The sequence below is a fragment of the Alligator mississippiensis genome, chromosome 3, assembly GCF_030867095.1.
Source record: "Alligator mississippiensis isolate rAllMis1 chromosome 3, rAllMis1, whole genome shotgun sequence".
Taxonomy (NCBI): Eukaryota; Metazoa; Chordata; order Crocodylia; family Alligatoridae; genus Alligator; species Alligator mississippiensis.
This window is the reverse complement of record NC_081826.1, coordinates 302038753-302050986: the sequence shown is the minus strand read 5'-3', so window position 1 is coordinate 302050986 and position 12234 is coordinate 302038753.

The window sequence follows — 12234 nt, the reverse complement described above, 5'->3', positions numbered from 1 at the left end:
TACCTCCACTCCTGCCCAAATGCCACCTCCAATGCTTCCTGGCAGCCCATTGGGCCCCTACCCACAGAAGATGTCCAGGGAAATGGTGGTGGCCAGCAGGGCCAGGAAGGTTACCAGTAGATCCAGGGGCAGGGACTGCGTGCTCCACCAGGACTCTGCAGGAGACAAAGCAGCATGGGGCGAGCTCCAGCACCTGCATCTCCCACTGCCTCAGTGCTAGAGGTAGGGCAGAGGCCTGGAGGCCCTCCTTCCCCAAGCACTGCCAGCAAGCAACTCCACAAGGGCAGGAAGGGGCTGGGGAGCAACAAGATCCTCCCCCCACACCCACCCCAGCGCTTCCTGCCCCCACTGCAGCCTCAGGCTGAGCCTGAGCACAGGGGCAAGCCCCTGTAGCCAGGACCCTGTTGGGGTGGTCCCAGCCAGAGCGTTGGCATAGCCCCAGCCCCAGCCCCAGCCTGTTCCAGCCGTCTGAGGAGGGTTCGGGATTGAGAGTATGGTTGGGGGTAGAAAGTTAAGAAAGGTTTATTGACTTAACAAACACACAACTGCACATAGTAACATGACAAACAATGATAGACAAAAGCAATTTGTGTCAGCAACTTATCGGCAGTCCCCTCTGATGCCTTATACACAGCAAACTTCTCTTTCCACAAAGTTTGTGAATTCAGGCGTCCCTGAACAGTGCTGTCCGAAGGGTACCAGGAAGGACCCTGGAATGCAGTCCTTGGGCTCCTTGAGGTCCATGGGCCCACTGATCCAGGCAACAGCTAACTAATCTTTTTCACAGATCTGTGTCTTTCTTTTGAAAGGTTTTCAGATAGACCAGCTAATTTATAACTTCTGAATGGTTCTGATAAATAATGACTACTCAGATTTCTTTTACTTCAACTCTCCTTAGACTGACCAATTAGCAGTACAAGCCTTGAATTCCTATGATAAGGTAATTTCAACTGTGCCACAGGGCCTTACTACTTCTAGGCTTTGCTAAATGTACTAGGCCTTACTTTTTACAAGGCCTCACTACATCTTAAACTTTAAGTAGGCTCTTAGCAACAACATATAGCTTAATATCTAAACAAACACAGAAAAACACTTGGTCTAATCTTCACAGAGCCTTCAGCAAGCACCTTTATCACACAGGCACACTTTTCAGCTGTCACACAGCCCTGGCCTGCACTACAGGGAACGTGGCAGCATTGCACTCAGGAATCTGCTGTCTACGAACGAGCATGTGAGCATGTCTGAATGGGTGAGTGTTCATGGTGCCTCTGGCCCTGCCTGGACTCAGACCCACACAGACCAGCACTTCTGCAGCTGGCACCCAGCACCTCCAATGGTGGCAAATGAAACCCTGATTCCTGCAGCAATCAGGAAAGGAGACACTCCTTCCTGGCCCACGTGGCCACTGTGGCATAAAGGCCACCATCTGCGCCCCTCTCCAAAGATCTGTCTCTGCCAGCGTGAGAGGCTGGTGTTGAATTCCTCAGGGAGGGGGATCTTCCCCGCTGTCTACTTGACAAAAGCCTGGTGCCTGGGAGGCAGATTCCCTGGTCACCTGGGGAGGGGGAGGGAAAAGCCCCACTCACCGGCCCAGGTAGCCCATTATGCTCTTTTAGATTGGTTGGCTTGTGGCCAGCACTGGCAGCTTCGATTGGACTGGGATGCTGAGGTCAGAGAGCTTATGTAAAGGCCCAGTCCAGGAAGAAGGCAGCCATTAGCCATGCGGTCACCCAGGTGAATCTGAAACTGGGAGAGGAGCTTCACCACCTGAAACTGTCTCTCTTCTCATAACCACATGCTCAAAGAGTGACCTGCCTCCAGAGGAAAACTCTAACCATCTCTGGATGACATGTGTGAGTAAGCTACTCGAGATCAGACTAGATATTTAGCTTACCGTAACTCAGATGTGTGATCAAAAGGCCACCCCAGCCATGCTGGTTTGCTCTATGGGATTCTTCTGATATTCCTCTGATATTGCTCTACCTTTTACCCTGTTTCCGCCCTACCCCCTGTCATTAATAAAGTTCTTGTGACCTGTGTGGGAGACTTATTGAGGGGTGGGTCTAAATTATGCCAAGGAGGCCCCTTAGGTCTGTGGACTAAGGGAGACTTTCCTATTAAGCCCCTGACTTGGGGAAGTGCCCCAAGTGCCTGTATTGGGTCTAGTACCCATTGGACGATCAGGCCTGTGTTTTTGAAGGTGCACAGAGCCAGAATTGAGTCCAGAGCCTTGGATGGTGGCAGCAGGAACCCCAGGTTAGTGGGTGTGCTCCAGGGAAGGGGGCAGCCGGACGGGAGGCACCCTAGGGAGGCACTCGGATCCTGGAAGGTGGTCGGGCGCAGTGAGGTGGGAAGCTCAAATCAGGAGCACCCCCAACTGACCCGCCACAGCCTTGACCACAGGCAGGAGTGGACAAGCATGGCTGGATGTTGGCCATGGCCCTGCCATTGACTCTGGCAGCCACGGCCCTGCTCTCTAAAGTGCAGACAGGCCTGGCGGGGGCTGGCTGTGGAGGTGAGGGGCCAACAGCATCCAGGAAACCCTGCTAGGTCAGCCCAGGCCCAGGAAGCTGCAGGCAGGGCTGGGGCTGCCCCAGGAATGAGGGGGCAGGGGATGGAGGTGTAACCTTTCTTTGGGGCCCCAGTCAACAGCAACAAGGGACAGGTTCAAATCTTGGATACCTGATATGTATCTACCATGTCTCGACCCCGACCCAGAAATCTAGGGCCAGTGAATTTGTCAGGGGGTCCTCCATAAACAAACCCTGTCCACCAAGCAGTGTTTACACAGAGGACAGGTTTATTATAGAAAACAAAGTTAAACACCAAATGTAATTTTAAATACTCCCAGCTTCCAGGTGTAGTTTATAAGTTGAAGTCTTTTGGGGAGGCTTCCCCCATGCCCAGATTCCACCAAGGGGTAGTTCTGGGGTCCTGCACTCCTCTACCTGCACTATCGCAATGGGCTAGATGGGGGGCCTTGGGTTTGCTGCTCCAAAGGGAGCTATTTGAGAGCATGTGTCCTTCCAAAGGGCAAGGGACCCCTCATTGTTCCCTGCAAAACTCAATCACCAATCTCTACTTCCACACGGTTGAGGGATGTACTGCACTGAGTGAACTGCAAAGTCCCTCGTCCAAATTCCTGCTCTGCTGAGGGAGAAAACTACCCAGAAACTCAAGGAAGAGCCAGGAAACAACAAAATATCCTGACCTGCAACTAGACCCAACCACACTGCCTAGATGCCACAGAGCTACAACAGCAACAACCTGTGCCAGGCCCAAAACATGCCAGGCCCCAAGCCAGGCCCAAATGTGCAGCAAACAGACAGCAGGGCTCAGCTAAACAGCTCTTCTCTGCCAACAGCTGTAAAACAACAACATGGGGCTCAGGCTGGTCATGCGCCAGGGCCTGAGCACACAACATGCAGCACCAGGCCTGTTTGGGAACATCCTGCACATTCCTGTGCCCTAGGCTTCGGTGCTGACAGCTCAGCACTGCGGTGGTGTGGGGCATCCCACACCCACACCCCCAGGCATCCATGGCTGATGCCTGCTGAGTCAGACCCCATGGACCCCAGGCTCTTCTACACGGTGCCACTGCCAGCTAGCCAGTACCAAGCCACAGTGCATCTGAGTTTCCTTCCCAAGAGCAGCCCTTGAGATGCTTCTTTCCCAGAGCCTCTGCCTCTGTTCAACATCACGGGGTGCCTCCAGCCCAGGTCTCTGCACTGCACAGATCCCCCTGAATGCAGGTCCTGCCCTACAAAGAATGCAACCTGAACCCAGAGCCAGATGAATATGAAAGGTAACACATGCATCACGTCCTACTTGTGTCAGGGAAGAGTATGCTCGTCAACTCGGTTTGCAACTGCTAGTCAGAAATGTTTTGTGCCTTGGCAGCCCTGGTTTCCAACAATGAAACCTTGCACCCTATTCACATGTCACCGCTGCGACTCTGGCCATTTCCTGTCTCTTCTCACCACTTTATAGATTCATAGATTCATAGATGTTAGGGTCGGAAGGGACCTCAATAGATCATCGAGTCTGACCCCCTGCATAGGCCGGAAAGCGTGCTGGGTACAGATGACTTCAGCTAGATGCATAGCTAAACTCTTCTTGAAGACCCCCAGGGAAGGGGAGAGCACCACCTGCCTTGGAAGCCCGTTCCAGACCTTGGCCACTCGAACTGTGAAAAAGTTCTTCCTAATGTCCAGTCTAAATCTGCTCTCTGCTAGCTTGTGGCCATTATTTCTTGTAACCCCCGGGGGCACCTTGGTGAATAAAACCTCACCAATTCCCTTCTGTGCCCCCGTGATGAACTTATAGGCAGCCACAAGGTCGCCTCTCACCCTTCTCTTGCGGAGGCTGAAAAGGTCCAGTTTCTCTAGGCTCTCCTCATAGGGCTTGGTCTGCAGGCCCTTAACCATACAAGTGGTCCTTCTCTGGACCCTCTCCAGGTTATCCGCATCCCTCTTGAAGTGTGGGGCCCAGAATTGCACACAGTACTCCAACTGCGGTCTGACCAGCGCCCGATAGAGGGGAGTATCAGCTCCTTGGATCTGTTCGTCATGCATCTGCTGAAGCACAATAAAGTGCCATTGGTTTTTCTGATGGCTTCATCACACTGCCGGCTCATGTTCATCTTGGAGTCCACTAGGACTCCAAGATCCCTTTCCACTTCCAAGCCACCCTGCAGCTCATTCCCTAGGCTGTAAGTGTGCTGGACATTTCTCCTCCTGAGGTGCAGCACTTTTCTTTTCTCCTTGTTGAATTTCATTCTGTTGTTTTCTGCCCATTTTTCCAACCTGTCCAGGTCTGCTTGCAGCTTTTCCCTGCCCTCCAGCGTGTCCACTTCTCCCCATAGCTTCGTGTCATCTGCAAACTTGGACAGAGTACATTTGACTCCCTCATCCAAGTCACTGATGAAGACACTAAAGAGTATCGGTCCAAGGACCGAGCCCTGTGGGACCACACTGCCCACACCCTTCCAGGTCGAAACTGACCCATCCACCACGACTCTCTGGGTGCGACCCTCTAGCCAATTCACCACCCACCGGACTGTGTAGTCACCCAAGTCACAGCCTCTTATCTTGTTCACCAGTCTGGGGTGGGATACCGTATCGAAGGCCTTCCTGAAGTCTAAGTATACGACATCCACCCCTCCTCCTGTGTCCAGGCGTTTCATAACCTGGTCAGAAAAAGAGACTAGATTAGTCAGGCATGATCTGCCTGCTACGAACCCGTGCTGGTTTCCCCTCAGCATAATTTGTCCTGCTGGGCTCTCGCAAATGTGAGCCTTAATAATTTTTTCAAAGACTTTGCCAAGGATGGAGGTGAGACTTACTGGCCTATAGTTGCCCGGGTCCTCCTTCCTCCCCTTCTTGAAAATGGGGACCACATTGGCCCTTTTCCAGTCCTCCGGGACTTGGCCCGTGCGCCATAAGCATTCAAATATTCCCTCCAGTGGCTCTGCAATGATGTCAGCCAGTGCCTTCAGCACCCTCGGATGGAGCTCATCCGGGCCTGCCGACTTAAACACATCCAGTTCTTCCAAGTGACTCTGCACCATCTCAGGGTCTATGCATGGTAGTCTGGCAACTTGCTGCTGCCTCTCTACAACCCCAGTGAGAGACTTGTCGTGCCCCTCGCTTAGGAACACTGAGGCAAAGAACTCGTTGAGGAGTTCAGCCTTGTCCCCTCTGTCCATCACCAATTGTTTCTGCCCATTTAGCAGGGGTCCTATTCCTCACTGGCCTTCCTTTTACTCCCTATATATCTAAAAAACAATTTCTTGTTGTCCTTTACTTGGGATGCCATCCTCAGCTCCATGGTAGCTTTGGCCCGCCTAACTGCCTCCCTACAAGCGCGAGCAGAGGAGGTATATTCGTCTTTGGTGATCTCACCTTGTTTCCACTTTTTATGTGCTCCCCTTTTGGCCCTTAGGCTGCCCTGAATTTCTCTGGTCAGCCAAGGAAGCCTCCTGGCCCCTTTCCCTCTTTTTCCTCGCATCAGGATTGTCTCGCTTTGTGCCCCAAGGATCATTTCCTTAAGGCACAGCCACCCTCCCTGAGCCCCCATCTCTTCAAAACCCCTGCTCTGCAGTGCATCCTTGACTAACTGCCTGAGTTCATTGAAATCAGCTTTCCTAAAGTCTAGCACTTTCACCCTACTAGTTACCTTACTCACTCGACGTTTTATAAAGAATTCTATTACTAGGTGATCACTGTCCCCCAGATGGCCACCGATCTGTAGGTCCCCTACCATGTCATCCCCCATTGCCAATACCAGATCCAGTATGGCATTCCCCCTAGTGGGACCGTGCTTGTACTGAGCTCCTGCAGAAGCCATCGGAAGTGTTTAGAGGCAGCGTCAGGCTGTGTTGTGCCCTAGGACTTTGCAGTGACATGGCCCTGCAGGAGCCAGCCATACTCATTCTCCTGGTTCTTTTCACCCTCCTGTGTGCACAGGAATCAGCACAGTCCATAGATGCATTGATTGTAAGGGCTGGAAGAGACCTTGTAAGATCATTGGGTCCATCCCCCTGCACCAAGCAGGAAAGAGAATTGGGGTCAGGTGACCCCAGTGAGGTGACCGTCCAGTCTCCTCTTGAAGATATCCAGGGTTGGTGATTGCACCACCTCTGGAGGGAGTTTATTCCACAGTCTGGACACCCTGACTGTGAAGAAGTTTTTTTCCTAATATGGAGCCTGAAACGGTTGTCCAAGATTTTGTATCCATTACTCCTGGTTTTCCTCAAGGGTGCCATGGTGCACAGTTGTTCACTGAGCCCCTGAGTAAGCTGCTACCAAGTCCCCTCTCAGCCCTCTCTTTTCCAGGCTGAAGAGTCCCAGACCCCTCAGCCTTTCCTCATATGGCTCGCCATGCAAGTCTCTGATCACAGGGGTGTCCCTCCTCAGCACTCTCTCAAGCTTTACCATGTCCTTGTCAAAGTGTGGTGCCCAGAACTGGGTGCAGCACTCCAGCTGTGGTCTCACCAATGATGAGTTAGGTGAAAGAATCAAGTCCTTGGTTTTGCTGGAGACGCACTGATTGATGCATGCCCAGCTATTATTTGCCCTGTTGGCTACAGCGTCACAGGTGGATCTGACTCAAGTTTAGAGCTGGGCTTTGCCCCACAGGTCTGGGCATGGCTGTCCCAGGAGACGGTTGCACTCTACGCCCATGCCAGAGCAGGCAGAGAGATTCAGGGAGACTGTGCTCTTTCCAGAAGGCAGCAGACAGTGATGGCTGCAAGTGCTTCTGGGGACCACGTCACATCCCTAGAAGATGCAGGCAGGGTAGCAACAGAAAGGAGGTCTGCCTCTATCACTTGCCCTTTGCCTGGCTCATGGGTGTGGGAGGCAGAGCCCAGGGCTCAGCCCCTTCTCAGCTGAGAGCCCCTGACTGGGCTGCCATCAGCCCTTCTGGCCCATGGTTCCTAACCTCTCAGTTGTCCCGTGGCCCAGCTTCCTCAGGGGGTGGGCAGGGTGCTCCTGGCCTTGCCTCACCCCTGCGGGGTTGTCAGGCTGCTCTTTTCTTCTGCCTGTGGATCCCAAAGGTTTTGGTCTTTGGTGGGGGGAAGGAGCTGTTTCAACTGTCCTGCTGTGAGAGTGGTGCCAACAAAGGAGATGAGGGTAAGGGTAAGGGTCAGGGTTAGGGTTTGATGGAGCTGGAGATGGGTTTGAGATCACTCAGATACAGGGAAAACCTTCACTGAAAAGCCACAGGGGTGCTGCTCTATGTGAGAAGCATGGACTTTCCACCCACACTCAGATGGAAGGGGACAAATAGACCAGTGTGTGACTGGGTTGTACCTTGCAGCCCAGGTGCATGGATGTGGGGAACCATGTATCTTGGAAGCCTGCTTTGAGCATGGGGGTGTCAGACTCTGTGCATCTGAGCTGTTGAAGGAACATGATCTTAGTCTTGGATGTGCTGTGCACCTCTGCTGAGAAAAGGAAATGGTGGTGAAACAGCTACAAGGGCTGAGTGATCCGAGACCGCACAGGATGCACGGCCACTTTAAATAAACATTCAACAGTGCAGTCAGGGCCAGGGCCCTGCTGCTAATAAAAGCCTGCAGCCAACACAGATGAAGAAGGAGAGGTGAAGAAATAAAAGGGACTTTAAATGTGGTCACAGCCCTGCTGTAAGGAACACTGACATGGGCAAGATGCCCCAAGTGTGGGGACCACAGGCACCTGGTTCAAATGTGCAGGGGTGACAGCTGGATCTAACCAAGGAAGCCTGATATAAAGCTGGGAAGAATCAAGGCGGCTTCTAGCAATGACTGGGCTGTACAAAGGCATCAGAGGCAGGACTAGAAGCATTAGGTGCAGGGCCCAGAGGTGATTGCGCTTCTCTGCTCAGCACTGATTTGGCCTCAGCTACAGCATTGTGTGCAGCTTTGTGCTCCACATTTTACAAAGGACCTGGAGAATCACAGCATCCGAGAGCAGTGGGGCTGGAAGGGACCCACAGCTAGTCCAGCCCCTGCCAGCCCTGTCCAAACCATCCCAGATAAATCCAGAATATAACCTCTAAGTTAAACTAAATAACCTCTAAATAACCTACACAGGGAAAGTAGGGGAACCATGGCAGCCAATACCCTGCTTCTATGAAGTGTTGTCAATATATACTCAAGACATCCTAGGTGTCATCTGAGATTATCGGTGTCATCGTTGCTGTTTGCCTCATTGGGTGTTATTGATGTGTTGTCTGTGTTGAAGTTTTAGGAGCCATGGTGTCGACAAGTCACAGCCAGGAGATGTAACACCAACCTAGTCTAAAAGAATGACCACAGACTCAGTTTGATGGTAAAGATTTGGCCAGGTTCATTGTCTACAAGCATGGGCCTAGCACAGATTCACAGATATTAGATCCTCGTGTCCATCCCCCCAGCTCTGGGCAGGAAAGACTGTGGGGCCAAATAACCCCAGCAACGCGTGTATCCAGTCTCCTTTTGAAGATCTCCAGGGTAGGTGCCTGCACCACCCGTGCTGGGAGTCCGTTCCAGAGTCTGGTGACAAGAAACATGAATAAGTTTTTCCTTCTACTCAGTCTGTAACCTTCTTCTAGAAGTTTATAATCATTTCTCCTGGTTTTCTCCTAGGGCACTTTGGTGAATAGTTGTCCGTCTAGCCCCTGATGCTTTCCCCTGATATAGTTGTAAGCTGAAATTTTGAACTAACAAGTACATCAGACCAGAAGCTAAGACATTTGTACCTGTGCCGAGGTAGTTGGCACAACACCATGCAGGGTCCCATTGGCCACTACAACATTTTCCTGCTTTCCAATTCTCCTTTTTTACTCTGGTCAAAACAAATGGTGTATTGCATTCCACCTTTATTTTGGTTGTCTCAAACTACCCTGTACCAGGGGCTTCTTCCATATTCTGACCTACGTGTTCCTGTTCTATTCTTATCATCCTGGTACTGGACTACCCAACCTTGTCATCAGTTGCAGCAGTTCCTCACATTTGAGGATGATCACTCCCATGGATCAAGTGAAGGGGTGTATAGGAATCCATTGATGGATAAGAAGGCCAATTCTAGAGCCAGAGACTCTCTGGCATGCATCCGGTATGCATCTGGTATGCACAGACTCTTTGGCGTGCACATGGCAGTGAAAGGGAGCATCAGGCCACAGATTTCTTGGTCTTGTTTCCTTTCCTCCCATTCCTGTCATTTTTTGTGTGTCAAGAGTGAGACAGTTTTCCTCTTGGTTCTAATCCTCAAACAGAACTTATAAAACACCTTTCGTAGATGAGCTTACGAACTTCACTTCATAAATCTACTGGTTACAAAAAATCATGGACTCAATATAGATATTGGACTTAAGACAAATCACAACCTGCCTGACAATGCCAATGCCAATGCCAATGCCAGACCACAGCCAGCAAGGCCAGCCAGACCTTGTCATGCATCCAAAGATGCATCTCAAGCCAGTCCAGAGAGGTGATCCTCCCCCTCTATGCGACTTTGGTCAGGCCGCAGTTGGAGTACAGCATCCAGTACTGGGCACCACACTTCAGGAGGGATGTGACCAGCCTGGAGAGGGTTCAGAGGAGGGCCACACGCATGGTCAGGGGGCAGCAGGGTAGGCCCTACGAGGAGAGATGGAGGGACCTGAACCTGTTCAGCCTCAGCAAGAGAAGGCTGAGGGGGGTCCTGGTGGCTGCCTACAAGCTCATCAAGGGGGATCAACAGCAAATAGGCAGAGCCCTTTTCTCCCCAGCACCACCTGGGGTGACGAGGAACAATGGTCATAAGCTGATGGAGAACAGGTTTAGGTTGGAGATCAGAAGGGAATATTTTACAGTTAGGGTGGCCAAAATCTGGAACCAACTTCCCAGGGAGGTGGTCCTTGCCCCTACCTTGGACAAATTCAAGAGGAGGTTGGACGATCACCTGTCTGGGGTCTTGTGAACCCAACACCCATTCCTGCCTGTGGCAGGGGGTCAGGCTAGATGATCTGTTCAGGTCCCTCCTGACCTGAGCTACTATGAAACTATGAAACATCAGATTCACCAGGTACATTCCAGACATGACCTCGTACACTTCTCCCTGTCCCCCTTTTCTCCCCTCCCCTTTTTTTTCCGCCCTTTGTCTTCCTAGTTTCCATCAATTTCCTTTTTCATAGACAGCCTCATTTCTACCTTGAATTACAACTACTGTGAAGTCTCCCTTACTCATTTTGGCTTGATCTGCTCCCCTCCCATTTTTCCTCTTCCTCCTTCCCCTGCTCTAACTTTTGTTTTCCTAATTTCTACCTATTTACATTCTCACTCACATCCTGTCACACTGTTTGCTTCTCTCATTCCTTGGACTCTCAAAACAGCAGAGACTTCCCAGGCCTAAAGAAGGGTGACTGCACCTGAAAGCTTGCAAATAACTTTTTCCAACTACTCAGTTGGTCTAATAAAAGATATCCCATCTCCCCAAAGAATCAGACCCAGCCCCTTTTCACACTTCTCTGGGCTGAATAATTCCATGCCTCTCAGCCTCTCCTCATAAGGCCTGCTCTCTTGTCCTCTAATTGTGTGTGGCTCTCCTCTGGACTCTCTCAAGCTTCTCCACAGCCTTTCTAAATTGCAGAGCCCAGTACTGGATGCAGTACTCCAGCTGCAGCCTCACCAAGGCTGAGTAAAGTGGGAGGAGGACTTCTCGAGTGTTGCTTGAGTTGCATTGGTAGATGCAAGCTGGAGTTCTATTTGCTTTACTGGCTGCGCCATAGCATTGGTGGCTCATGATCATCTTGTGGTCAATCGTGACCCCCAGGTCTATTTTGGTCATAGTGTTAGTAACTGTAGCACTGCCAAGCCTATAAGTATGATGTGATTTTTTACCTCCCAAGGTGGAACACCTTGCATTTCTCTGTGTTGAATGTCATCAGGTTTTGATCCACCTACCTTGCGAGCCTGTCCAGGTCAGCGTGAATTGCCAGCCTATCCTCCAGGCCGACTGCACTTCTCCATAAGCTGGTGTCATCTGTGAATGTAGCCAGTCTGCTTCTGACACCCAAATCCAGATCATTAATTAATATATTAAAGATCAGTGGTTCAAGTACTTAGCTCTGGAGGACACTGCTGAGGAATGAGGTCTGGGCCCAGGACTGCTCATTATATCCATTCATGGTTTGGACACTGGCACAGAAAGCTTCAGGAGCAAGTTACGGATGACATGACACTGGGAAGGGCTGTGAATATACTGGAGGATGTGAGCACAGCAAAGATTGATCTCAACAGACTGGTGATTTCTGATGACTTGGTGGGGGATCTGCAGGTGCAAGGTAACCTAGGGGATGGTGACCACCTGCTGATAGAATTCACTATCCAGCAAAAGGTGGGGAAGATAACTAGTAGGGCTGAAGTGCTAGACTTCAAGAAGGCCAACTTCAATAAGAGCAGAAGATTAGTTACGGAGGGACCGATGGACAAAAGCACTGGGAAATGGGAGTCCAGGAAAGGTGGGTGTTTCTCAATGGACTGACCCTGCAGGCACAGAAAGGCACCATGCCAGTACACATAAAGAGGGGCAAAAAAGCAAAGAAACCCTCTTGGTTGAGCAGAGAAATCCAGGAGAGCATGAGGGGAAAAGAGAAGCCTACAGGCTGTGGAAGCTGGGGGCAGCCACCAAGGAGGAGTATACCTGCTTGGCTCGAGCTTGCAGGGAAGCAGTGAGGACAGCCAAAGTGGAAATGGAGCTTAGGCTGGCAGCAAAAGTTAAGGATAAC